Source organism: Elephas maximus, chromosome 13, assembly GCF_024166365.1.
Source record: "Elephas maximus indicus isolate mEleMax1 chromosome 13, mEleMax1 primary haplotype, whole genome shotgun sequence".
Classification (NCBI taxonomy): Eukaryota; Metazoa; Chordata; class Mammalia; order Proboscidea; family Elephantidae; genus Elephas; species Elephas maximus.
The window spans coordinates 100,806,537-100,832,820 of record NC_064831.1 but is presented as its reverse complement, the minus strand read 5'-3'; the positions used below and the strand labels follow the sequence as shown (position 1 = coordinate 100,832,820).

Below are 26,284 nucleotides of genomic sequence, written 5' to 3'. Positions count from 1 at the left end.
GCACTTCTAACCCATTGGGGAGACTGCTCACCCTTGACAGAAAGGCAGGCATGTGTCAGATCAGGACATGGCATAGAGGTCTCAGACCGTAGTAAAAAAAACTCAGGAGGTCCCAGGCAAGGAGAGGCTTTTCATTTTGATCAGCCCTGGCCCATGTAACAAGGAAGCCAAATCTGTGTCCACAGGCACTGTCCCGTGCACGAGCACTCTCAGGAAATTACACCCAAGGGTTCCCCAAACTGGGGATCTTCAAACGAGCTGTGGGACACTCAGAAGAGTGCTTACTCCAAGAATTTGCCCCAAACTTCTCCTACGAATTTCCGGAGTTTGATTTCACCCTTGTGCCATGCAGAGACACAGACCCGGCCACCTCTTTCCCAAAGAACGGTAACACAGGGAACATATCTCCTCCTGTTTATCAACCATCGGAAGATCTCTTGGCACAAACAGAGCAGGAGTCTTATGGAAACTCTACGGGATTCCAATGAACTGTGTAGGAACAGTGATCTTTGCACTCGTGCAAGGCAGCATTTACACCTGCATTCACTGTCTACAGCTCCAAGGAAACACGACTTCCTGTGGCATGAACCTGAAACTGCTCACGACCCTCGTGTCCTCCTCACGCATGGCATAGACCCTGACTTTAGATTTTCTACGCAGGTATCTGTGCAGCTACCTTCACTTGAAAGCTGGAGCCACCTATCAGACTACGGAATCTCTCATCCAATTTCAAGATTCCTGGGAAAAGTGCCCTGCAGATCCTAAGAAGCCAGCTGAAACTGACAAACGCTTTCAATATGGCAAGTTGACCAGTCTCCCGTAGAGCTCTGAGCCATTCACCTCCCATAAATATCTTGGGAAAATACATTCTTCTCGTTGTGCATTTCTCCCAATTCCCTAGGACGTATCGGACTTGGACCCCGGCTATCGGAGACGACTCAAGCGCACATTTTTCAGGATCCTCAGATTCCTAAGTATCCACCCACGCACATCACTGCCACTTAGTCAACCAGGCAAGGTCAAGCAAACACCAGGGGACATGCCTCAGCTTTGTCAACAACCTCTACTGCCTTTTGGGCTGCATCCTCACTTGTCCAAGTGTCAGATGGGGCCAGGGAAAATCACGGTAATTCCCTCACCTTGTGACCTCGCCGCGGTGAGTTTCATGGAAGCAGGTCTTTCTAAATGACACAAAAAGAGGAAAAGAGCCAAGGAATCAGCCTGACAAAAATCAGCCACCCAGGTGTTTTGGATCACTTGGTGCAGGTGAAAGGAATGAAAATGGGGGTCTGCTCTAAAGAAGATCTATAAGGCAGGGGCAAAGGAGTGTCTCGAGGGCCTCAGCATAAACCCACTGAGCATGATTTTTAGGTCATCATCTCTCTTCGAGACAGGTTATGTCATCAGTGACCCGAGCCATATCTCTCCCCAGGAAAAATCCCCTGAGACCTGAAGATGCTTACCACAAATGTCTTCCTTCAACCGAGGAATGACACTGGATGAGAGAATTCACACATCTTCTTCCAGTTTCCAGGGGAGTTGGCTTGACCCCCATGAAAGCAGGACAACAGACATCGACCTCACTATCCCTTGGTAAAGGGCAAATCAGTAAGACAAAGATCACAGGAGAGAAGCTCATTTCCCTATGGCTATGCTTTCTCCCAGATAGTCGCAAACATATGCACAAAATCAAGACACCCATTTACAACCCACTGGGGAGACTGCTGACCCTTGACACAAGGTGAGACTCGTGCCTGGATGTAGTACAAATTCTTAGGAGCACGCAGGCAAAAGGAGCCTTTGCAATTGATTAACCCTGACTGATGTGTTGAAGGCAGCCAAATATGCGTCCAGGGGCACTGTCCAACGTGTTGGACTCCCGGGAAACGGCACCCAAGAGTCCCCAGTAACTGGGGATCTTCAAATCAGCTGGAAGGACATTTGGGAATGAGTTCCTTTCCAAGAATTGTGCCAACACTTCTAGAAATTTCCACAGTCCTTCAACACTTTGATTTCACCACTGAGCCATGTAGAGACACAATCCAATCTACCTCAGGCCCGAATAATCCCTATAGAGGGAGAACATCTCCTCCTGTATATCAACCACCACAGGATCCTGTGGGGCATACAGAAAAGCAGTTCTATAGAATCTCTATGAGATTCCAAAGAACTGTCAAGAAAATGATCTTTCCGCATGTGGAAGGCAGCAGTTATGCCTGCATTTCCTGACTAGAGTGTTAGCCGATCGTGACTTCCTGTGGCACGTACCTGAAACTAGTCATGACGCGCGCATCGCGTTTACCAAATGCCATCGAACCTGACCTTAGTTTTTTGACTCAGATATTTGTGCTGCTACCTTTTCTTGATAGCTACAGTGAGGTATCAGACTACTCGATTGTTCATCCAATGCAAGGATTTGTGGAAAAGATACCCTGCAGATCCTAATCGTCCAGTCGCAACTGACACAGGCTTTCAACTATGGCAAGTATGTCCGGTTTCTCCAGTAGAGCTCCTACCAATTCCCAAGCGGAAAATATATGAGAAAAGCACATTTGTCTCGCTGTGCATTCTCTCAATTCCGTAGACATACCAGGCTGGGCACCGGATGATCAAAAATTCCTCAAGTGGAAATTCTTCCAGGTTCCTGTGCTTCCTAACTATCCACCCGTGCATATCACCGCCACTTATTCAATCGGTCCCGTCAAGCTAAAAGCAGGGCACGCGTCTCAGCTTCTCCACAAAACCCGACTGCCTTTTGGGCTCCATTTTCACTTGTCCAAGTATCAGCAGGGACAAGGTAAAACTGCCATCATTCACTCACCTTGTGTTCTTCCTGTGGTGAATCTCTTGGAAGTAGGTCTTTCTAAGTCAGAGAAAAAGAGGAAAGGAGCCAAGGAATCAGCTTGACAAAAATCGGTCAGTGAGGAGTTTTCGATCACGTGCTGGACGTAAAAGGAATCAAAACGGGCTCCATTCTAAAGGAGATCATTAAGATTGGGGAAAAGCAGTTTCCCTCTGGGCCTCAGCGTGATCCTATTGAGCGTGATTTTAATGTCATCATTTCTCTTCCAGAGAAGTGGAGGTGTCATCATTGACCCGAGACATATCAATCCCCAGGAAAAATCACCTGAGTCCTCAAGTTCCTTACCACAGACATCTTCCATCCAGCCCGGAATCATGCAGGATGAGAATGTTCGCACATCCTCTTCCAGGTTCCTGGGGAGTAGCTTGACCCTCATGAAAGCGGGCAAACAGGCCTGGACCTTGCAATCCTTTTAGGGAGGACAAGGAAGTAAGCCAGACATCGGACGAGAGACATCCATGGTCTAACAGCTAAGGTTTTTCCCACATGTGCTCAAAAATATGGACAACATCAAGACACGCACTTCTAACCCATTAGGGAGACTGCTCACCCTTGACAGAAAGGCAGACATGTGCCAGATCAGGACATGGCATAGAGGTCTCAGACCATAGTAAAAAAAACTCAGGAGGTCCCAGGCAAGGAGAAGCTTTTCATTTTGATCAGTCCTGGCCCATGTAACAAGGAAGCCAAATCTGTGTCCACAGGCACTGTCCCGTGCACGAGTATTCTCAGGAAATTACACCCAAGGGTTCCCCAAACTGGGGATCTTCAAACGAGCTGTGGGACACTCAGAAGAGTGCTTACTCCAAGAATTTGCCCCAAACTTCTCCTACGAATTTCCGGAGTTTGATTTCACCCTTGTGCCATGCAGAGACACAGACCCGGCCACCTCTTTCCCAAAGAACGGTAACACAGGGAACATATCTCCTCCTGTTTATCAACCATCGGAAGATCTCTTGGCACAAACAGAGCAGGAGTCTTATGGAAACTCTACGGGATTCCAATGAACTGTGTAGGAACAGTGATCTTTGCACTCGTGCAAGGCAGCATTTACACCTGCATTCACTGTCTACAGCTCCAAGGAAACACGACTTCCTGTGGCATGAACCTGAAACTGCTCACGACCCTCGTGTCCTCCTCACGCATGGCATAGACCCTGACTTTAGATTTTCTACGCAGGTATCTGTGCAGCTACCTTCACTTGAAAGCTGGAGCCAGCTATCAGACTACGGAATCTCTCATCCAATTTCAAGATTCCTGGGAAAAGTGCCCTGCAGATCCTAAGAAGCCAGCTGAAACTGACAAACGCTTTCAATATGGCAAGTTGACCAGTCTCCCGTAGAGCTCTGAGCCATTCACCTCCCATAAATATCTTGGGAAAATACATTCTTCTCGTTGTGCATTTCTCCCAATTCCCTAGGACGTATCGGACTTGGACCCCGGCTATCGGAGACGACTCAAGCGCACATTTTTCAGGATCCTCAGATTCCTAAGTATCCATCCACGCACATCACTGCCACTTAGTCAACCAGGCAAGGTCAAGCAAACACCAGGGGACATGCCTCAGCTTTGTCAACAACCTCTACTGCCTTTTGGGCTGCATCCTCACTTGTCCAAGTGTCAGATGGGGCCAGGGAAAATCACGGTGATTCCCTCACCTTGTGACCTCGCCACGGTGAGTTTCATGGAAGCAGGTCTTTCTAAATGACACAAAAAGAGGAAAAGAGCCAAGGAATCAGCCTGACAAAAATCAGCCACCCAGGTGTTTTGGATCACTTGGTGCAGGTGAAAGGAATGAAAATGGGGGTCTGCTCTAAAGAAGATCTATAAGGCCGGGGCAAAGGAGTGTCTCGCAGGGCCTCAGCATAAACCCACTGAGCACGATTTTTAGGTCATCATCTCTCTTCGAGACAGGTTATGTCATCATTGACCCGAGCCATATCTCTCCCCAGGAAAAATCCCCTGAGACCTGAAGATGCTTACCACAAATGTCTTCCTTCCACCGAGGAATGACACTGGGTGAGAGAATTCACACATCGTCTTCCAGTTTCCAGGGGAGTTGGCTTGACCCCCATGAAAGCAGGACAACAGACATCGACCTCACTATCCCTTGGAAAAGGGCAAATCAGTAAGACAAAGATCACAGGAGAGAAGCTCACTTCCCTATGGCTATGCTTTCTCCCAGATAGTCGCAAACATATGCACAAAATCAAGACACCCATTTACAACCCACTGGGGAGACTGCTGACCCTTGACACAAGGTGAGACTCGTGCCTGGATGTAGTACAAATTCTTAGGAGCACGCAGGCAAAAGGAGCCTTTGCAATTGATTAACCCTGACTGATGTGTTGAAGGCAGCCAAATATGCGTCCAGGGGCACTGTCCAACGTGTTGGACTCCCGGGAAACGGCACCCAAGAGTCCCCAGTAACTGGGGATCTTCAAATCAGCTGGAAGGACATTTGGGAATGAGTTCCTTTCCAAGAATTGTGCCAACACTTCTAGAAATTTCCACAGTCCTTCAACACTTTGATTTCACCACTGAGCCATGTAGAGACACAATCCAATCTACCTCAGGCCCGAATAATCCCTATAGAGGGAGAACATCTCCTCCTGTATATCAACCACCACAGGATCCTGTGGGGCATACAGAAAAGCAGTTCTATAGAGTCTCTATGAGATTCCAAAGAACTGTCAAGAAAATGATCTTTCCGCATGTGGAAGGCAGCAGTTATGCCTGCATTTCCTGACTAGAGTGTTAGCCGATCGTGACTTCCTGTGGCACGTACCTGAAAATAGTCATGACGCGCGCATCGCGTTTACCAAATGCCATCGAACCTGACCTTAGTTTTTTGACTCAGATATTTGTGCTGCTACCTTTTCTTGATAGCTACAGTGAGGTATCAGACTACTCGATTGTTCACCCAGTGCCAGGATTTGTGGGAAAGATACCCTGCAGATCCTAATCGTCCAGTCGCAACTGACACAGGCTTTCAACTATGGCAAGTATGTCCGGTTTCTCCAGTAGAGCTCCTAGCCATTCCCAAGCGGAAAATATATGAGAAAAGCACATTTGTCTCGCTGTGCATTCTCTCAATTCCGTAGACATACCAGGCTGGGCACCGGATGATCAAAAATTCCTCAAGTGGAAATTCTTCCAGGTTCCTGTGCTTCCTAACTATCCACCCGTGCATATCACCGCCACTTATTCAATCGGTCAGGTCAAGCTAAAAGCAGGGCACGCGTCTCAGCTTCTCCACAAAACCCGACTGCCTTTTGGGCTCCGTTTTCACTTGTCCAAGTATCAGCAGGGACAAGGTAAAACTGCCATCATTCACTCACCTTGTGTTCTTCCTGTGGTGAATCTCTTGGGAGTAGGTCTTTCTAAGTCAGAGAAAAAGAGGAAAGGAGCCAAGGAATCAGCTTGACAAAAATCGGTCAGTGAGGAGTTTTCGATCACGTGCTGGACGTAAAAGGAATCAAAACGGGCTCCATTCTAAAGGAGATCATTAAGATTGGGGAAAAGCAGTTTCCCTCTGGGCCTCAGCGTGATCCCATTGAGCGTGATTTTAATGTCATCATTTCTCTTCCAGAGAAGTGGAGGTGTCATCATTGACCCGAGACATATCAATCCCCAGGAAAAATCACCTGAGTCCTCAAGTTCCTTACCACAGACATCTTCCATCCAGCCCGGAATCATGCAGGATGAGAATGTTCGCACATCCTCTTCCAGGTTCCTGGGGAGTAGCTTGACCCTCATGAAAGCGGGAAAACAGGCCTGGACCTTGCAATCCTTTTAGGAAGGACAAAGAAGTAAGCCAGACATCGGACGTGAGACATCCATGGTCTAACAGCTAAGGTTTTTCCCACATGCACTCAAAAATATGGACAACATCAAGACACGCACTTCTAACCCATTAGGGAGACTGCTCACCCTTGACAGAAAGGCAGACATGTGCCAGATCAGGACATGGCATAGAGGTCTCAGACCGTAGTAAAAAAAACTCAGGAGGTCCCAGGCAAGGAGAAGCTTTTCATTTTGATCAGCCCTGGCCCATGTAACAAGGAAGCCAAATCTGTGTCCACAGGCACTGTCCCGTGCACGAGTATTCTCAGGAAATTACACCCAAGGGTTCCCCAAACTGGGGATCTTCAAACGAGCTGTGGGACACTCAGAAGAGTGCTTACTCCAAGAATTTGCCCCAAACTTCTCCTACGAATTTCCGGAGTTTGATTTCACCCTTGTGCCATGCAGAGACACAGACCCGGCCACCTCTTTCCCAAAGAACGGTAACACAGGGAACATATCTCCTCCTGTTTATCAACCATCGGAAGATCTCTTGGCACAAACAGAGCAGGAGTCTTATGGAAACTCTACGGGATTCCAATGAACTGTGTAGGAACAGTGATCTTTGCACTCGTGCAAGGCAGCATTTACACCTGCATTCACTGTCTACAGCTCCAAGGAAACACGACTTCCTGTGGCATGAACCTGAAACTGCTCACGACCCTCGTGTCCTCCTCACGCATGGCATAGACCCTGACTTTAGATTTTCTACGCAGGTATCTGTGCAGCTACCTTCACTTGAAAGCTGGAGCCAGCTATCAGACTACGGAATCTCTCATCCAATTTCAAGATTCCTGGGAAAAGTGCCCTGCAGATCCTAAGAAGCCAGCTGAAACTGACAAACGCTTTCAATATGGCAAGTTGACCAGTCTCCCGTAGAGCTCTGAGCCATTCACCTCCCATAAATATCTTGGGAAAATACATTCTTCTCGTTGTGCATTTCTCCCAATTCCCTAGGACGTATCGGACTTGGACCCCGGCTATCGGAGACGACTCAAGCGCACATTTTTCAGGATCCTCAGATTCCTAAGTATCCATCCACGCACATCACTGCCACTTAGTCAACCAGGCAAGGTCAATCAAACACCAGGGGACATGCCTCAGCTTTGTCAACAACCTCTACTGCCTTTTGGGCTGCATCCTCACTTGTCCAAGTGTCAGATGGGGCCAGGGAAAATCACGGTGATTCCCTCAACTTGTGACCTCGCCACGGTGAGTTTCATGGAAGCAGGTCTTTCTAAATGACACAAAAAGAGGAAAAGAGCCAAGGAATCAGCCTGACAAAAATCAGCCACCCAGGTGTTTTGGATCACTTGGTGCAGGTGAAATAAATGAAAATGGGGGTCTGCTCTAAAGAAGATCTATAAGGCCGGGGCAAAGGAGTGTCTCGCAGGGCCTCAGCATAAACCCACTGAGCACGATTTTTAGGTCATCATCTCTCTTCGAGACAGGTTATGTCATCATTGACCCGAGCCATATCTCTCCCCAGGAAAAATCCCCTGAGACCTGAAGATGCTTACCACAAATGTCTTCCTTCCACCGAGGAATGACACTGGGTGAGAGAATTCACACATCGTCTTCCAGTTTCCAGGGGAGTTGGCTTGACCCCCATGAAAGCAGGACAACAGACATCGACCTCACTATCCCTTGGAAAAGGGCAAATCAGTAAGACAAAGATCACAGGAGAGAAGCTCACTTCCCTATGGCTATGCTTTCTCCCAGATAGTCGCAAACATATGCACAAAATCAAGACACCCATTTACAACCCACTGGGGAGACTGCTGACCCTTGACACAAGGTGAGACTCGTGCCTGGATGTAGTACAAATTCTTAGGAGCACGCAGGCAAAAGGAGCCTTTGCAATTGATTAACCCTGACTGATGTGTTGAAGGCAGCCAAATATGCGTCCAGGGGCACTGTCCAACGTGTTGGACTCCCGGGAAACGGCACCCAAGAGTCCCCAGTAACTGGGGATCTTCAAATCAGCTGGAAGGACATTTGGGAATGAGTTCCTTTCCAAGAATTGTGCCAACACTTCTAGAAATTTCCACAGTCCTTCAACACTTTGATTTCACCACTGAGCCATGTAGAGACACAATCCAATCTACCTCAGGCCCGAATAATCCCTATAGAGGGAGAACATCTCCTCCTGTATATCAACCACCACAGGATCCTGTGGGGCATACAGAAAAGCAGTTCTATAGAGTCTCTATGAGATTCCAAAGAACTGTCAAGAAAATGATCTTTCCGCATGTGGAAGGCAGCAGTTATGCCTGCATTTCCTGACTAGAGTGTTAGCCGATCGTGACTTCCTGTGGCACGTACCTGAAAATAGTCATGACGTGCGCATCGCGTTTACCAAATGCCATCGAACCTGACCTTAGTTTTTTGACTCAGATATTTGTGCTGCTACCTTTTCTTGATAGCTACAGTGAGGTATCAGACTACTCGATTGTTCACCCAGTGCCAGGATTTGTGGGAAAGATACCCTGCAGATCCTAATCGTCCAGTCGCAACTGACACAGGCTTTCAACTATGGCAAGTATGTCCGGTTTCTCCAGTAGAGCGCCTAGCCATTCCCAAGCGGAAAATATATGAGAAAAGCACATTTGTCTCGCTGTGCATTCTCTCAATTCCGTAGACATACCAGGCTGGGCACCGGATGATCAAAAATTCCTCAAGTGGAAATTCTTCCAGGTTCCTGTGCTTCCTAACTATCCACCCGTGCATATCACCGCCACTTATTCAATCGGTCAGGTCAAGCTAAAAGCAGGGCACGCGTCTCAGCTTCTCCACAAAACCCGACTGCCTTTTGGGCTCCGTTTTCACTTGTCCAAGTATCAGCAGGGACAAGGTAAAACTGCCATCATTCACTCACCTTGTGTTCTTCCTGTGGTGAATCTCTTGGGAGTAGGTCTTTCTAAGTCAGAGAAAAAGAGGAAAGGAGCCAAGGAATCAGCTTGACAAAAATCGGTCAGTGAGGAGTTTTCGATCACGTGCTGGACGTAAAAGGAATCAAAACGGGCTCCATTCTAAAGGAGATCATTAAGATTGGGGAAAAGCAGTTTCCCTCTGGGCCTCAGCGTGATCCCATTGAGCGTGATTTTAATGTCATCATTTCTCTTCCAGAGAAGTGGAGGTGTCATCATTGACCCGAGACATATCAATCCCCAGGAAAAATCACCTGAGTCCTCAAGTTCCTTACCACAGACATCTTCCATCCAGCCCGGAATCATGCAGGATGAGAATGTTCGCACATCCTCTTCCAGGTTCCTGGGGAGTAGCTTGACCCTCATGAAAGCGGGAAAACAGGCCTGGACCTTGCAATCCTTTTAGGAAGGACAAAGAAGTAAGCCAGACATCGGACGTGAGACATCCATGGTCTAACAGCTAAGGTTTTTCCCACATGCACTCAAAAATATGGACAACATCAAGACACGCACTTCTAACCCATTAGGGAGACTGCTCACCCTTGACAGAAAGGCAGACATGTGCCAGATCAGGACATGGCATAGAGGTCTCAGACCGTAGTAAAAAAAACTCAGGAGGTCCCAGGCAAGGAGAAGCTTTTCATTTTGATCAGCCCTGGCCCATGTAACAAGGAAGCCAAATCTGTGTCCACAGGCACTGTCCCGTGCACGAGTATTCTCAGGAAATTACACCCAAGGGTTCCCCAAACTGGGGATCTTCAAACGAGCTGTGGGACACTCAGAAGAGTGCTTACTCCAAGAATTTGCCCCAAACTTCTCCTACGAATTTCCGGAGTTTGATTTCACCCTTGTGCCATGCAGAGACACAGACCCGGCCACCTCTTTCCCAAAGAACGGTAACACAGGGAACATATCTCCTCCTGTTTATCAACCATCGGAAGATCTCTTGGCACAAACAGAGCAGGAGTCTTATGGAAACTCTACGGGATTCCAATGAACTGTGTAGGAACAGTGATCTTTGCACTCGTGCAAGGCAGCATTTACACCTGCATTCACTGTCTACAGCTCCAAGGAAACACGACTTCCTGTGGCATGAACCTGAAACTGCTCACGACCCTCGTGTCCTCCTCACGCATGGCATAGACCCTGACTTTAGATTTTCTACGCAGGTATCTGTGCAGCTACCTTCACTTGAAAGCTGGAGCCAGCTATCAGACTACGGAATCTCTCATCCAATTTCAAGATTCCTGGGAAAAGTGCCCTGCAGATCCTAAGAAGCCAGCTGAAACTGACAAACGCTTTCAATATGGCAAGTTGACCAGTCTCCCGTAGAGCTCTGAGCCATTCACCTCCCATAAATATCTTGGGAAAATACATTCTTCTCGTTGTGCATTTCTCCCAATTCCCTAGGACGTATCGGACTTGGACCCCGGCTATCGGAGACGACTCAAGCGCACATTTTTCAGGATCCTCAGATTCCTAAGTATCCATCCACGCACATCACTGCCACTTAGTCAACCAGGCAAGGTCAATCAAACACCAGGGGACATGCCTCAGCTTTGTCAACAACCTCTACTGCCTTTTGGGCTGCATCCTCACTTGTCCAAGTGTCAGATGGGGCCAGGGAAAATCACGGTGATTCCCTCAACTTGTGACCTCGCCACGGTGAGTTTCATGGAAGCAGGTCTTTCTAAATGACACAAAAAGAGGAAAAGAGCCAAGGAATCAGCCTGACAAAAATCAGCCACCCAGGTGTTTTGGATCACTTGGTGCAGGTGAAAGGAATGAAAATGGGGGTCTGCTCTAAAGAAGATCTATAAGGCCGGGGCAAAGGAGTGTCTCGCAGGGCCTCAGCATAAACCCACTGAGCACGATTTTTAGGTCATCATCTCTCTTCGAGACAGGTTATGTCATCATTGACCCGAGCCATATCTCTCCCCAGGAAAAATCCCCTGAGACCTGAAGATGCTTACCACAAATGTCTTCCTTCCACCGAGGAATGACACTGGGTGAGAGAATTCACACATCGTCTTCCAGTTTCCAGGGGAGTTGGCTTGACCCCCATGAAAGCAGGACAACAGACATCGACCTCACTATCCCTTGGAAAAGGGCAAATCAGTAAGACAAAGATCACAGGAGAGAAGCTCACTTCCCTATGGCTATGCTTTCTCCCAGATAGTCGCAAACATATGCACAAAATCAAGACACCCATTTACAACCCACTGGGGAGACTGCTGACCCTTGACACAAGGTGAGACTCGTGCCTGGATGTAGTACAAATTCTTAGGAGCACGCAGGCAAAAGGAGCCTTTGCAATTGATTAACCCTGACTGATGTGTTGAAGGCAGCCAAATATGCGTCCAGGGGCACTGTCCAACGTGTTGGACTCCCGGGAAACGGCACCCAAGAGTCCCCAGTAACTGGGGATCTTCAAATCAGCTGGAAGGACATTTGGGAATGAGTTCCTTTCCAAGAATTGTGCCAACACTTCTAGAAATTTCCACAGTCCTTCAACACTTTGATTTCACCACTGAGCCATGTAGAGACACAATCCAATCTACCTCAGGCCCGAATAATCCCTATAGAGGGAGAACATCTCCTCCTGTATATCAACCACCACAGGATCCTGTGGGGCATACAGAAAAGCAGTTCTATAGAGTCTCTATGAGATTCCAAAGAACTGTCAAGAAAATGATCTTTCCGCATGTGGAAGGCAGCAGTTATGCCTGCATTTCCTGACTAGAGTGTTAGCCGATCGTGACTTCCTGTGGCACGTACCTGAAAATAGTCATGACGCGCGCATCGCGTTTACCAAATGCCATCGAACCTGACCTTAGTTTTTTGACTCAGATATTTGTGCTGCTACCTTTTCTTGATAGCTACAGTGAGGTATCAGACTACTCGATTGTTCACCCAGTGCCAGGATTTGTGGGAAAGATACCCTGCAGATCCTAATCGTCCAGTCGCAACTGACACAGGCTTTCAACTATGGCAAGTATGTCCGGTTTCTCCAGTAGAGCTCCTAGCCATTCCCAAGCGGAAAATATATGAGAAAAGCACATTTGTCTCGCTGTGCATTCTCTCAATTCCGTAGACATACCAGGCTGGGCACCGGATGATCAAAAATTCCTCAAGTGGAAATTCTTCCAGGTTCCTGTGCTTCCTAACTATCCACCCGTGCATATCACCGCCACTTATTCAATCGGTCAGGTCAAGCTAAAAGCAGGGCACGCGTCTCAGCTTCTCCACAAAACCCGACTGCCTTTTGGGCTCCGTTTTCACTTGTCCAAGTATCAGCAGGGACAAGGTAAAACTGCCATCATTCACTCACCTTGTGTTCTTCCTGTGGTGAATCTCTTGGGAGTAGGTCTTTCTAAGTCAGAGAAAAAGAGGAAAGGAGCCAAGGAATCAGCTTGACAAAAATCGGTCAGTGAGGAGTTTTCGATCACGTGCTGGACGTAAAAGGAATCAAAACGGGCTCCATTCTAAAGGAGATCATTAAGATTGGGGAAAAGCAGTTTCCCTCTGGGCCTCAGCGTGATCCCATTGAGCGTGATTTTAATGTCATCATTTCTCTTCCAGAGAAGTGGAGGTGTCATCATTGACCCGAGACATATCAATCCCCAGGAAAAATCACCTGAGTCCTCAAGTTCCTTACCACAGACATCTTCCATCCAGCCCGGAATCATGCAGGATGAGAATGTTCGCACATCCTCTTCCAGGTTCCTGGGGAGTAGCTTGACCCTCATGAAAGCGGGAAAACAGGCCTGGACCTTGCAATCCTTTTAGGAAGGACAAAGAAGTAAGCCAGACATCGGACGTGAGACATCCATGGTCTAACAGCTAAGGTTTTTCCCACATGTGCTCAAAAATATGGACAACATCAAGACACGCACTTCTAACCCGTTAGGGAGACTGCTCACCCTTGACAGAAAGGCAGACATGTGCCAGATCAGGACATGGCATAGAGGTCTCAGACCGTAGTAAAAGAAACTCAGGAGTCCCAGGCAAGGAGAGGCTTTTCATTTTGATCAGGCCTGGCCCATGTAACAAGGAAGCCAAATCTGTGTCCACAGGCACTGTCCCGTGCACGAGTATTCTCAGGAAATTACACCCAAGGGTTCCCCAAACTGGGGATCTTCAAACGAGCTGTGGGACACTCAGAAGAGTGCTTACTCCAAGAATTTGCCCCAAACTTCTCCTACGAATTTCCGGAGTTTGATTTCACCCTTGTGCCATGCAGAGACACAGACCCGGCCACCTCTTTCCCAAAGAACGGTAACACAGGGAACATATCTCCTCCTGTTTATCAACCATCGGAAGATCTCTTGGCACAAACAGAGCAGGAGTCTTATGGAAACTCTACGGGATTCCAATGAACTGTGTAGGAACAGTGATCTTTGCACTCGTGCAAGGCAGCATTTACACCTGCATTCACTGTCTACAGCTCCAAGGAAACACGACTTCCTGTGGCATGAACCTGAAACTGCTCACGACCCTCGTGTCCTCCTCACGCATGGCATAGACCCTGACTTTAGATTTTCTACGCAGGTATCTGTGCAGCTACCTTCACTTGAAAGCTGGAGCCAGCTATCAGACTACGGAATCTCTCATCCAATTTCAAGATTCCTGGGAAAAGTGCCCTGCAGATCCTAAGAAGCCAGCTGAAACTGACAAACGCTTTCAATATGGCAAGTTGACCAGTCTCCCGTAGAGCTCTGAGCCATTCACCTCCCATAAATATCTTGGGAAAATACATTCTTCTCGTTGTGCATTTCTCCCAATTCCCTAGGACGTATCGGACTTGGACCCCGGCTATCGGAGACGACTCAAGCGCACATTTTTCAGGATCCTCAGATTCCTAAGTATCCATCCACGCACATCACTGCCACTTAGTCAACCAGGCAAGGTCAAGCAAACACCAGGGGACATGCCTCAGCTTTGTCAACAACCTCTACTGCCTTTTGGGCTGCATCCTCACTTGTCCAAGTGTCAGATGGGGCCAGGGAAAATCACGGTGATTCCCTCACCTTGTGACCTCGCCACGGTGAGTTTCATGGAAGCAGGTCTTTCTAAATGACACAAAAAGAGGAAAAGAGCCAAGGAATCAGCCTGACAAAAATCAGCCACCCAGGTGTTTTGGATCACTTGGTGCAGGTGAAAGGAATGAAAATGGGGGTCTGCTCTAAAGAAGATCTATAAGGCCGGGGCAAAGGAGTGTCTCGCAGGGCCTCAGCATAAACCCACTGAGCACGATTTTTAGGTCATCATCTCTCTTCGAGACAGGTTATGTCATCATTGACCCGAGCCATATCTCTCCCCAGGAAAAATCCCCTGAGACCTGAAGATGCTTACCACAAATGTCTTCCTTCCACCGAGGAATGACACTGGGTGAGAGAATTCACACATCGTCTTCCAGTTTCCAGGGGAGTTGGCTTGACCCCCATGAAAGCAGGACAACAGACATCGACCTCACTATCCCTTGGAAAAGGGCAAATCAGTAAGACAAAGATCACAGGAGAGAAGCTCACTTCCCTATGGCTATGCTTTCTCCCAGATAGTCGCAAACATATGCACAAAATCAAGACACCCATTTACAACCCACTGGGGAGACTGCTGACCCTTGACACAAGGTGAGACTCGTGCCTGGATGTAGTACAAATTCTTAGGAGCACGCAGGCAAAAGGAGCCTTTGCAATTGATTAACCCTGACTGATGTGTTGAAGGCAGCCAAATATGCGTCCAGGGGCACTGTCCAACGTGTTGGACTCCCGGGAAACGGCACCCAAGAGTCCCCAGTAACTGGGGATCTTCAAATCAGCTGGAAGGACATTTGGGAATGAGTTCCTTTCCAAGAATTGTGCCAACACTTCTAGAAATTTCCACAGTCCTTCAACACTTTGATTTCACCACTGAGCCATGTAGAGACACAATCCAATCTACCTCAGGCCCGAATAATCCCTATAGAGGGAGAACATCTCCTCCTGTATATCAACCACCACAGGATCCTGTGGGGCATACAGAAAAGCAGTTCTATAGAGTCTCTATGAGATTCCAAAGAACTGTCAAGAAAATGATCTTTCCGCATGTGGAAGGCAGCAGTTATGCCTGCATTTCCTGACTAGAGTGTTAGCCGATCGTGACTTCCTGTGGCACGTACCTGAAAATAGTCATGACGCGCGCATCGCGTTTACCAAATGCCATCGAACCTGACCTTAGTTTTTTGACTCAGATATTTGTGCTGCTACCTTTTCTTGATAGCTACAGTGAGGTATCAGACTACTCGATTGTTCACCCAGTGCCAGGATTTGTGGGAAAGATACCCTGCAGATCCTAATCGTCCAGTCGCAACTGACACAGGCTTTCAACTATGGCAAGTATGTCCGGTTTCTCCAGTAGAGCTCCTAGCCATTCCCAAGCGGAAAATATATGAGAAAAGCACATTTGTCTCGCTGTGCATTCTCTCAATTCCGTAGACATACCAGGCTGGGCACCGGATGATCAAAAATTCCTCAAGTGGAAATTCTTCCAGGTTCCTGTGCTTCCTAACTATCCACCCGTGCATATCACCGCCACTTATTCAATCGGTCAGGTCAAGCTAAAAGCAGGGCACGCGTCTCAGCTTCTCCACAAAACCCGACTGCCTTTTGGGCTCCGTTTTCACTTGTCCAAGTATCAGCAGGGACAAGGTAAAACTGCCATCATTCACTCACCTTGTGTTCTTCCTGTGGTGAATCTCTTGGGAGTAGGTCTTTCTAAGTCAGAGAAAAAGAGGAAAGGAGCCAAGGAATCAGCTTGACAAAAATCGGTCAGTGAGGAGTTTTCGATCACGTGCTGGACGTAAAAGGAATCAAAACGGGCTCCATTCTAAAGGAGATCATTAAGATTGGGGAAAAGCAGTTTCCCTCTGGGCCTCAGCGTGATCCCATTGAGCGTGATTTTAATGTCATCATTTCTCTTCCAGAGAAGTGGAGGTGTCATCATTGACCCGAGACATATCAATCCCCAGGAAAAATCACCTGAGTCCTCAAGTTCCTTACCACAGACATCTTCCATCCAGCCCGGAATCATGCAGGATGAGAATGTTCGCACATCCTCTTCCAGGTTCCTGGGGAGTAGCTTGACCCTCATGAAAGCGGGAAAACAGGCCTGGACCTTGCAATCCTTTTAGGAAGGACAAAGAAGTAAGCCAGACATCGGACGTGAGACATCCATGGTCTAACAGCTAAGGTTTTTCCCACATGCACTCAAAAATATGGACAACATCAAGACACGCACTTCTAACCCGTTAGGGAGACTGCTCACCCTTGACAGAAAGGCAGACATGTGCCAGATCAGGACATGGCATAGAGGTCTCAGACCGTAGTAAAAGAAACTCAGGAGTCCCAGGCAAGGAGAGGCTTTTCATTTTGATCAGGCCTGGCCCATGTAACAAGGAAGCCAAATCTGTGTCCACAGGCACTGTCCCGTGCACGAGTATTCTCAGGAAATTACACCCAAGGGTTCCCCAAACTGGGGATCTTCAAACGAGCTGTGGGACACTCAGAAGAGTGCTTACTCCAAGAATTTGCCCCAAACTTCTCCTACGAATTTCCGGAGTTTGATTTCACCCTTGTGCCATGCAGAGACACAGACCCGGCCACCTCTTTCCCAAAGAACGGTAACACAGGGCACATATCTCCTCCTGTTTATCAACCATCGGAAGATCTCTTGGCACAAACAGAGCAGGAGTCTTATGGAAACTCTACGGGATTCCAATGAACTGTGTAGGAACAGTGATCTTTGCACTCGTGCAAGGCAGCATTTACACCTGCATTCACTGTCTACAGCTCCAAGGAAACACGACTTCCTGTGGCATGAACCTGAAACTGCTCACGACCCTCGTGTCCTCCTCACGCATGGCATAGACCCTGACTTTAGATTTTCTACGCAGGTATCTGTGCAGCTACCTTCACTTGAAAGCTGGAGCCAGCTATCAGACTACGGAATCTCTCATCCAATTTCAAGATTCCTGGGAAAAGTGCCCTGCAGATCCTAAGAAGCCAGCTGAAACTGACAAACGCTTTCAATATGGCAAGTTGACCAGTCTCCCGTAGAGCTCTGAGCCATTCACCTCCCATAAATATCTTGGGAAAATACATTCTTCTCGTTGTGCATTTCTCCCAATTCCCTAGGACGTATCGGACTTGGACCCCGGCTATCGGAGACGACTCAAGCGCACATTTTTCAGGATCCTCAGATTCCTAAGTATCCATCCACGCACATCACTGCCACTTAGTCAACCAGGCAAGGTCAATCAAACACCAGGGGACATGCCTCAGCTTTGTCAACAACCTCTACTGCCTTTTGGGCTGCATCCTCACTTGTCCAAGTGTCAGATGGGGCCAGGGAAAATCACGGTGATTCCCTCAACTTGTGACCTCGCCACGGTGAGTTTCATGGAAGCAGGTCTTTCTAAATGACACAAAAAGAGGAAAAGAGCCAAGGAATCAGCCTGACAAAAATCAGCCACCCAGGTGTTTTGGATCACTTGGTGCAGGTGAAAGGAATGAAAATGGGGGTCTGCTCTAAAGAAGATCTATAAGGCCGGGGCAAAGGAGTGTCTCGCAGGGCCTCAGCATAAACCCACTGAGCACGATTTTTAGGTCATCATCTCTCTTCGAGACAGGTTATGTCATCATTGACCCGAGCCATATCTCTCCCCAGGAAAAATCCCCTGAGACCTGAAGATGCTTACCACAAATGTCTTCCTTCCACCGAGGAATGACACTGGGTGAGAGAATTCACACATCGTCTTCCAGTTTCCAGGGGAGTTGGCTTGACCCCCATGAAAGCAGGACAACAGACATCGACCTCACTATCCCTTGGAAAAGGGCAAATCAGTAAGACAAAGATCACAGGAGAGAAGCTCACTTCCCTATGGCTATGCTTTCTCCCAGATAGTCGCAAACATATGCACAAAATCAAGACACCCATTTACAACCCACTGGGGAGACTGCTGACCCTTGACACAAGGTGAGACTCGTGCCTGGATGTAGTACAAATTCTTAGGAGCACGCAGGCAAAAGGAGCCTTTGCAATTGATTAACCCTGACTGATGTGTTGAAGGCAGCCAAATATGCGTCCAGGGGCACTGTCCAACGTGTTGGACTCCCGGGAAACGGCACCCAAGAGTCCCCAGTAACTGGGGATCTTCAAATCAGCTGGAAGGACATTTGGGAATGAGTTCCTTTCCAAGAATTGTGCCAACACTTCTAGAAATTTCCACAGTCCTTCAACACTTTGATTTCACCACTGAGCCATGTAGAGACACAATCCAATCTACCTCAGGCCCGAATAATCCCTATAGAGGGAGAACATCTCCTCCTGTATATCAACCACCACAGGATCCTGTGGGGCATACAGAAAAGCAGTTCTATAGAATCTCTATGAGATTCCAAAGAACTGTCAAGAAAATGATCTTTCCGCATGTGGAAGGCAGCAGTTATGCCTGCATTTCCTGACTAGAGTGTTAGCCGATCGTGACTTCCTGTGGCACGTACCTGAAAATAGTCATGACGCGCGCATCGCGTTTACCAAATGCCATCGAACCTGACCTTAGTTTTTTGACTCAGATATTTGTGCTGCTACCTTTTCTTGATAGCTACAGTGAGGTATCAGACTACTCGATTGTTCACCCAGTGCCAGGATTTGTGGGAAAGATACCCTGCAGATCCTAATCGTCCAGTCGCAACTGACACAGGCTTTCAACTATGGCAAGTATGTCCGGTTTCTCCAGTAGAGCTCCTAGCCATTCCCAAGCGGAAAATATATGAGAAAAGCACATTTGTCTCGCTGTGCATTCTCTCAATTCCGTAGACATACCAGGCTGGGCACCGGATGATCAAAAATTCCTCAAGTGGAAATTCTTCCAGGTTCCTGTGCTTCCTAACTATCCACCCGTGCATATCACCGCCACTTATTCAATCGGTCAGGTCAAGCTAAAAGCAGGGCACGCGTCTCAGCTTCTCCACAAAACCCGACTGCCTTTTGGGCTCCGTTTTCACTTGTCCAAGTATCAGCAGGGACAAGGTAAAACTGCCATCATTCACTCACCTTGTGTTCTTCCTGTGGTGAATCTCTTGGGAGTAGGTCTTTCTAAGTCAGAGAAAAAGAGGAAAGGAGCCAAGGAATCAGCTTGACAAAAATCGGTCAGTGAGGAGTTTTCGATAACGTGCTGGACGTAAAAGGAATCAAAACGGGCTCCATTCTAAAGGAGATCATTAAGATTGGGGAAAAGCAGTTTCCCTCTGGGCCTCAGCGTGATCCCATTGAGCGTGATTTTAATGTCATCATTTCTCTTCCAGAGAAGTGGAGGTGTCATCATTGACCCGAGACATATCAATCCCCAGGAAAAATCACCTGAGTCCTCAAGTTCCTTACCACAGACATCTTCCATCCAGCCCGGAATCATGCAGGATGAGAATGTTCGCACATCCTCTTCCAGGTTCCTGGGGAGTAGCTTGACCCTCATGAAAGCGGGAAAACAGGCCTGGACCTTGCAATCCTTTTAGGAAGGACAAAGAAGTAAGCCAGACATCGGACGTGAGACATCCATGGTCTAACAGCTAAGGTTTTTCCCACATGCACTCAAAAATATGGACAACATCAAGACACGCACTTCTAACCCGTTGGGGAGACTGCTCACCCTTGACAGAAAGGCAGACATGTGCCAGATCAGGACATGGCATAGAGGTCTCAGACCGTAGTAAAAGAAACTCAGGAGTCCCAGGCAAGGAGAGGCTTTTCATTTTGATCAGGCCTGGCCCATGTAACAAGGAAGCCAAATCTGTGTCCACAGGCACTGTCCCGTGCACGAGTATTCTCAGGAAATTACACCCAAGGGTTCCCCAAACTGGGGATCTTCAAACGAGCTGTGGGACACTCAGAAGAGTGCTTACTCCAAGAATTTGCCCCAAACTTCTCCTACGAATTTCCGGAGTTTGATTTCACCCTTGTGCCATGCAGAGACACAGACCCGGCCACCTCTTTCCCAAAGAACGGTAACACAGGGCACATATCTCCTCCTGTTTATCAACCATCGGAAGATCTCTTGGCACAAACAGAGCAGGAGTCTTATGGAAACTCTACGGGATTCCAATGAACTGTGTAGGAACAGTGATCTTTGCACTCGTGCAAGGCAGCATTTACACCTGCATTCACTGTCTACAGCTCCAAGGAAACACGACTTCCTGTGGCATGAACCTGAAACTGCTCACGACCCTCGTGTCCTCCTCACGCATGGCATAGACCCTGACTTTAGATTTTCTACGCAGGTATCTGTGCAGCTACCTTCACTTGAAAGCTGGAGCCAGCTATCAGACTACGGAATCTCTCATCCAATTTCAAGATTCCTGGGAAAAGTGCCCTGCAGATCCTAAGAAGCCAGCTGAAACTGACAAACGCTTTCAATATGGCAAGTTGACCAGTCTCCCGTAGAGCTCTGAGCCATTCACCTCCCATAAATATCTTGGGAAAATACATTCTTCTCGTTGTGCATTTCTCCCAATTCCCTAGGACGTATCGGACTTGGACCCCGGCTATCGGAGACGACTCAAGCGCACATTTTTCAGGATCCTCAGATTCCTAAGTATCCATCCACGCACATCACTGCCACTTAGTCAACCAGGCAAGGTCAATCAAACACCAGGGGACATGCCTCAGCTTTGTCAACAACCTCTACTGCCTTTTGGGCTGCATCCTCACTTGTCCAAGTGTCAGATGGGGCCAGGGAAAATCACGGTGATTCCCTCACCTTGTGACCTCGCCACGGTGAGTTTCATGGAAGCAGGTCTTTCTAAATGACACAAAAAGAGGAAAAGAGCCAAGGAATCAGCCTGACAAAAATCAGCCACCCAGGTGTTTTGGATCACTTGGTGCAGGTGAAAGGAATGAAAATGGGGGTCTGCTCTAAAGAAGATCTATAAGGCCGGGGCAAAGGAGTGTCTCGCAGGGCCTCAGCATAAACCCACTGAGCACGATTTTTAGGTCATCATCTCTCTTCGAGACAGGTTATGTCATCATTGACCCGAGCCATATCTCTCCCCAGGAAAAATCCCCTGAGACCTGAAGATGCTTACCACAAATGTCTTCCTTCCACCGAGGAATGACACTGGGTGAGAGAATTCACACATCGTCTTCCAGTTTCCAGGGGAGTTGGCTTGACCCCCATGAAAGCAGGACAACAGACATCGACCTCACTATCCCTTGGAAAAGGGCAAATCAGTAAGACAAAGATCACAGGAGAGAAGCTCACTTCCCTATGGCTATGCTTTCTCCCAGATAGTCGCAAACATATGCACAAAATCAAGACACCCATTTACAACCCACTGGGGAGACTGCTGACCCTTGACACAAGGTGAGACTCGTGCCTGGATGTAGTACAAATTCTTAGGAGCACGCAGGCAAAAGGAGCCTTTGCAATTGATTAACCCTGACTGATGTGTTGAAGGCAGCCAAATATGCGTCCAGGGGCACTGTCCAACGTGTTGGACTCCCGGGAAACGGCACCCAAGAGTCCCCAGTAACTGGGGATCTTCAAATCAGCTGGAAGGACATTTGGGAATGAGTTCCTTTCCAAGAATTGTGCCAACACTTCTAGAAATTTCCACAGTCCTTCAACACTTTGATTTCACCACTGAGCCATGTAGAGACACAATCCAATCTACCTCAGGCCCGAATAATCCCTATAGAGGGAGAACATCTCCTCCTGTATATCAACCACCACAGGATCCTGTGGGGCATACAGAAAAGCAGTTCTATAGAATCTCTATGAGATTCCAAAGAACTGTCAAGAAAATGATCTTTCCGCATGTGGAAGGCAGCAGTTATGCCTGCATTTCCTGACTAGAGTGTTAGCCGATCGTGACTTCCTGTGGCACGTACCTGAAACTAGTCATGACGCGCGCATCGCGTTTACCAAATGCCATCGAACCTGACCTTAGTTTTTTGACTCAGATATTTGTGCTGCTACCTTTTCTTGATAGCTACAGTGAGGTATCAGACTACTCGATTGTTCACCCAGTGCCAGGATTTGTGGGAAAGATACCCTGCAGATCCTAATCGTCCAGTCGCAACTGACACAGGCTTTCAACTATGGCAAGTATGTCCGGTTTCTCCAGTAGAGCTCCTAGCCATTCCCAAGCGGAAAATATATGAGAAAAGCACATTTGTCTCGCTGTGCATTCTCTCAATTCCGTAGACATACCAGGCTGGGCACCGGATGATCAAAAATTCCTCAAGTGGAAATTCTTCCAGGTTCCTGTGCTTCCTAACTATCCACCCGTGCATATCACCGCCACTTATTCAATCGGTCCCGTCAAGCTAAAAGCAGGGCACGCGTCTCAGCTTCTCCACAAAACCCGACTGCCTTTTGGGCTCCGTTTTCACTTGTCCAAGTATCAGCAGGGACAAGGTAAAACTGCCATCATTCACTCACCTTGTGTTCTTCCTGTGGTGAATCTCTTGGGAGTAGGTCTTTCTAAGTCAGAGAAAAAGAGGAAAGGAGCCAAGGAATCAGCTTGACAAAAATCGGTCAGTGAGGAGTTTTCGATCACGTGCTGGACGTAAAAGGAATCAAAACGGGCTCCATTCTAAAGGAGATCATTAAGATTGGGGAAAAGCAGTTTCCCTCTGGGCCTCAGCGTGATCCCATTGAGCGTGATTTTAATGTCATCATTTCTCTTCCAGAGAAGTGGAGGTGTCATCATTGACCCGAGACATATCAATCCCCAGGAAAAATCACCTGAGTCCTCAAGTTCCTTACCACAGACATCTTCCATCCAGCCCGGAATCATGCAGGATGAGAATGTTCGCACATCCTCTTCCAGGTTCCTGGGGAGTAGCTTGACCCTCATGAAAGCGGGAAAACAGGCCTGGACCTTGCAATCCTTTTAGGAAGGACAAAGAAGTAAGCCAGACATCGGACGTGAGACATCCATGGTCTAACAGCTAAGGTTTTTCCCACATGCACTCAAAAATATGGACAACATCAAGACACGCACTTCTAACCCGTTAGGGAGACTGCTCACCCTTGACAGAAAGGCAGACATGTGCCAGATCAGGACATGGCATAGAGGTCTCAGACCGTAGTAAAAGAAACTCAGGAGTCCCAGGCAAGGAGAGGCTTTTCATTTTGATCAGGCCTGGCCCATGTAACAAGGAAGCCAAATCTGTGTCCACAGGCACTGTCCCGTGCACGAGTATTCTCAGGAAATTACACCCAAGGGTTCCCCAAACTGGGGATCTTCAAACGAGCTGTGGGACACTCAGAAGAGTGCTTACTCCAAGAATTTGCCCCAAACTTCTCCTACGAATTTCCGGAGTTTGATTTCACCCTTGTGCCATGCAGAGACACAGACCCGGCCACCTCTTTCCCAAAGAACGGTAACACAGGGAACATATCTCCTCCTGTTTATCAACCATCGGAAGATCTCTTGGCACAAACAGAGCAGGAGTCTTATGGAAACTCTACGGGATTCCAATGAACTGTGTAGGAACAGTGATCTTTGCACTCGTGCAAGGCAGCATTTACACCTGCATTCACTGTCTACAGCTCCAAGGAAACACGACTTCCTGTGGCATGAACCTGAAACTGCTCACGACCCTCGTGTCCTCCTCACGCATGGCATAGACCCTGACTTTAGATTTTCTACGCAGGTATCTGTGCAGCTACCTTCACTTGAAAGCTGGAGCCAGCTATCAGACTACGGAATCTCTCATCCAATTTCAAGATTCCTGGGAAAAGTGCCCTGCAGATCCTAAGAAGCCAGCTGAAACTGACAAACGCTTTCAATATGGCAAGTTGACCAGTCTCCCGTAGAGCTCTGAGCCATTCACCTCCCATAAATATCTTGGGAAAATACATTCTTCTCGTTGTGCATTTCTCCCAATTCCCTAGGACGTATCGGACTTGGACCCCGGCTATCGGAGACGACTCAAGCGCACATTTTTCAGGATCCTCAGATTCCTAAGTATCCACCCACGCACATCACTGCCACTTAGTCAACCAGGCAAGGTCAAGCAAACACCAGGGGACATGCCTCAGCTTTGTCAACAACCTCTACTGCCTTTTGGGCTGCATCCTCACTTGCCCAAGTGTCAGATGGGGCCAGGGAAAATCACGGTGATTCCCTCACCTTGTGACCTCGCCACGGTGAGTTTCATGGAAGCAGGTCTTTCTAAATGACACAAAAAGAGGAAAAGAGCCAAGGAATCAGCCTGGCAAAAATCAGCCACCCAGGTGTTTTGGGTCACTTGGTGCAGGTGAAAGGAATGAAAATGGGGGTCTGCTCTAAAGAAGATCTATAAGGCCGGGGCAAAGGAGTGTCTCGCAGGGCCTCAGCATAAACCCACTGAGCACGATTTTTAGGTCATCATCTCTCTTCGAGACAGGTTATGTCATCATTGACCCGAGCCATATCTCTCCCCAGGAAAAATCCCCTGAGACCTGAAGATGCTTACCACAAATGTCTTCCTTCCACCGAGGAATGACACTGGGTGAGAGAATTCACACATCGTCTTCCAGTTTCCAGGGGAGTTGGCTTGACCCCCATGAAAGCAGGACAACAGACATCGACCTCACTATCCCTTGGAAAAGGGCAAATCAGTAAGACAAAGATCACAGGAGAGAAGCTCACTTCCCTATGGCTATGCTTTCTCCCAGATAGTCGCAAACATATGCACAAAATCAAGACACCCATTTACAACCCACTGGGGAGACTGCTGACCCTTGACACAAGGTGAGACTCGTGCCTGGATGTAGTACAAATTCTTAGGAGCACGCAGGCAAAAGGAGCCTTTGCAATTGATTAACCCTGACTGATGTGTTGAAGGCAGCCAAATATGCGTCCAGGGGCACTGTCCAACGTGTTGGACTCCCGGGAAACGGCACCCAAGAGTCCCCAGTAACTGGGGATCTTCAAATCAGCTGGAAGGACATTTGGGAATGAGTTCCTTTCCAAGAATTGTGCCAATACTTCTAGAAATTTCCACAGTCCTTCAACACTTTGATTTCACCACTGAGCCATGTAGAGACACAATCCAATCTACCTCAGGCCCGAATAATCCCTATAGAGGGAGAACATCTCCTCCTCTATATCAACCACCAAAGGATCCTGTGGGGCATACAGAAAAGCAGTTCTACAGAATCTCTATGAGATTCCAAAGAACTGTCAAGAAAATGATCTTTCCGCATGTGGAAGGCAGCAGTTATGCCTGCATTTCCTGGCTAGAGTGTTAGCCGATCGTGACTTCCTGTGGCACGTACCTGAAACTAGTCATGACGCGCGCATCGCGTTTACCAAATGCCATCGAACCTGACCTTAGTTTTTTGACTCAGATATTTGTGCTCCTACCTTTTCTTGATAGCTACAGTGAGGTATCATACTACTCGATTGTTCATCCAATGCCAGGATTTGTGGGAAAGATACCCTGCAGATCCTAATCGTCCAGTCACAACTGACACAGGCTTTCAACTATGGCAAGTATGTCCGGTTTCTCCAGTAGAGCTCGTAGCCATTCCCAAGCGGAAAATATATGAGAAAAGCACATTTGTCTCGCTGTGCATTCTCTCAATTCCGTAGACATACCAGGCTGGGCACCGGAT

The 26,284-nt window shown here is 47.9% G+C and overlaps 1 long non-coding RNA gene and 15 other non-coding genes across 17 annotated transcripts in view; all 16 read right to left on the bottom strand.

Moving 5' to 3' along the window:
- LOC126088045 (uncharacterized) overlaps positions 1–26,284 on the bottom strand; it is a 49,246-nt gene that overhangs the window by 17,647 nt on the left and 5,315 nt on the right. Inside the window, exon 1 of one of the 2 annotated variants that reach the window (XR_007519929.1) lies at positions 1,140–1,159. The exons of the other annotated variant lie outside the window; for it this stretch is intronic. This is a non-coding gene — a long non-coding RNA (uncharacterized LOC126088045). Of the gene's footprint in view, positions 1–1,139; positions 1,160–26,284 lie in introns of those variants that run through there. 2 annotated transcript variants of the gene reach the window in all.
- LOC126057661 (small nucleolar RNA SNORD115) lies at positions 1,336–1,413 on the bottom strand. The gene has a single exon (XR_007512736.1). It is a non-coding gene; the product is annotated as a small nucleolar RNA SNORD115 (small nucleolar RNA).
- Positions 3,018–3,098, bottom strand: LOC126057643 (small nucleolar RNA SNORD115). Its single transcript, XR_007512718.1, has one exon. It is a non-coding gene; the product is annotated as a small nucleolar RNA SNORD115 (small nucleolar RNA).
- LOC126057776 (small nucleolar RNA SNORD115) lies at positions 4,719–4,796 on the bottom strand. The gene has a single exon (XR_007512849.1). It is a non-coding gene; the product is annotated as a small nucleolar RNA SNORD115 (small nucleolar RNA).
- Positions 6,401–6,481, bottom strand: LOC126057659 (small nucleolar RNA SNORD115). The gene has a single exon (XR_007512734.1). It is a non-coding gene; the product is annotated as a small nucleolar RNA SNORD115 (small nucleolar RNA).
- LOC126057775 (small nucleolar RNA SNORD115) lies at positions 8,102–8,179 on the bottom strand. The gene has a single exon (XR_007512848.1). It is a non-coding gene; the product is annotated as a small nucleolar RNA SNORD115 (small nucleolar RNA).
- On the bottom strand, positions 9,784–9,864 carry LOC126057658 (small nucleolar RNA SNORD115). Its single transcript, XR_007512733.1, has one exon. It is a non-coding gene; the product is annotated as a small nucleolar RNA SNORD115 (small nucleolar RNA).
- Positions 11,485–11,562, bottom strand: LOC126057774 (small nucleolar RNA SNORD115). Its single transcript, XR_007512847.1, has one exon. It is a non-coding gene; the product is annotated as a small nucleolar RNA SNORD115 (small nucleolar RNA).
- On the bottom strand, positions 13,167–13,247 carry LOC126057657 (small nucleolar RNA SNORD115). The gene has a single exon (XR_007512732.1). It is a non-coding gene; the product is annotated as a small nucleolar RNA SNORD115 (small nucleolar RNA).
- LOC126057773 (small nucleolar RNA SNORD115) lies at positions 14,867–14,944 on the bottom strand. Its single transcript, XR_007512846.1, has one exon. It is a non-coding gene; the product is annotated as a small nucleolar RNA SNORD115 (small nucleolar RNA).
- LOC126057656 (small nucleolar RNA SNORD115) lies at positions 16,549–16,629 on the bottom strand. The gene has a single exon (XR_007512730.1). It is a non-coding gene; the product is annotated as a small nucleolar RNA SNORD115 (small nucleolar RNA).
- LOC126057771 (small nucleolar RNA SNORD115) lies at positions 18,249–18,326 on the bottom strand. Its single transcript, XR_007512845.1, has one exon. It is a non-coding gene; the product is annotated as a small nucleolar RNA SNORD115 (small nucleolar RNA).
- LOC126057654 (small nucleolar RNA SNORD115) lies at positions 19,931–20,011 on the bottom strand. Its single transcript, XR_007512728.1, has one exon. It is a non-coding gene; the product is annotated as a small nucleolar RNA SNORD115 (small nucleolar RNA).
- LOC126057769 (small nucleolar RNA SNORD115) lies at positions 21,631–21,708 on the bottom strand. The gene has a single exon (XR_007512844.1). It is a non-coding gene; the product is annotated as a small nucleolar RNA SNORD115 (small nucleolar RNA).
- Positions 23,313–23,393, bottom strand: LOC126057653 (small nucleolar RNA SNORD115). The gene has a single exon (XR_007512727.1). It is a non-coding gene; the product is annotated as a small nucleolar RNA SNORD115 (small nucleolar RNA).
- On the bottom strand, positions 25,013–25,090 carry LOC126057768 (small nucleolar RNA SNORD115). Its single transcript, XR_007512843.1, has one exon. It is a non-coding gene; the product is annotated as a small nucleolar RNA SNORD115 (small nucleolar RNA).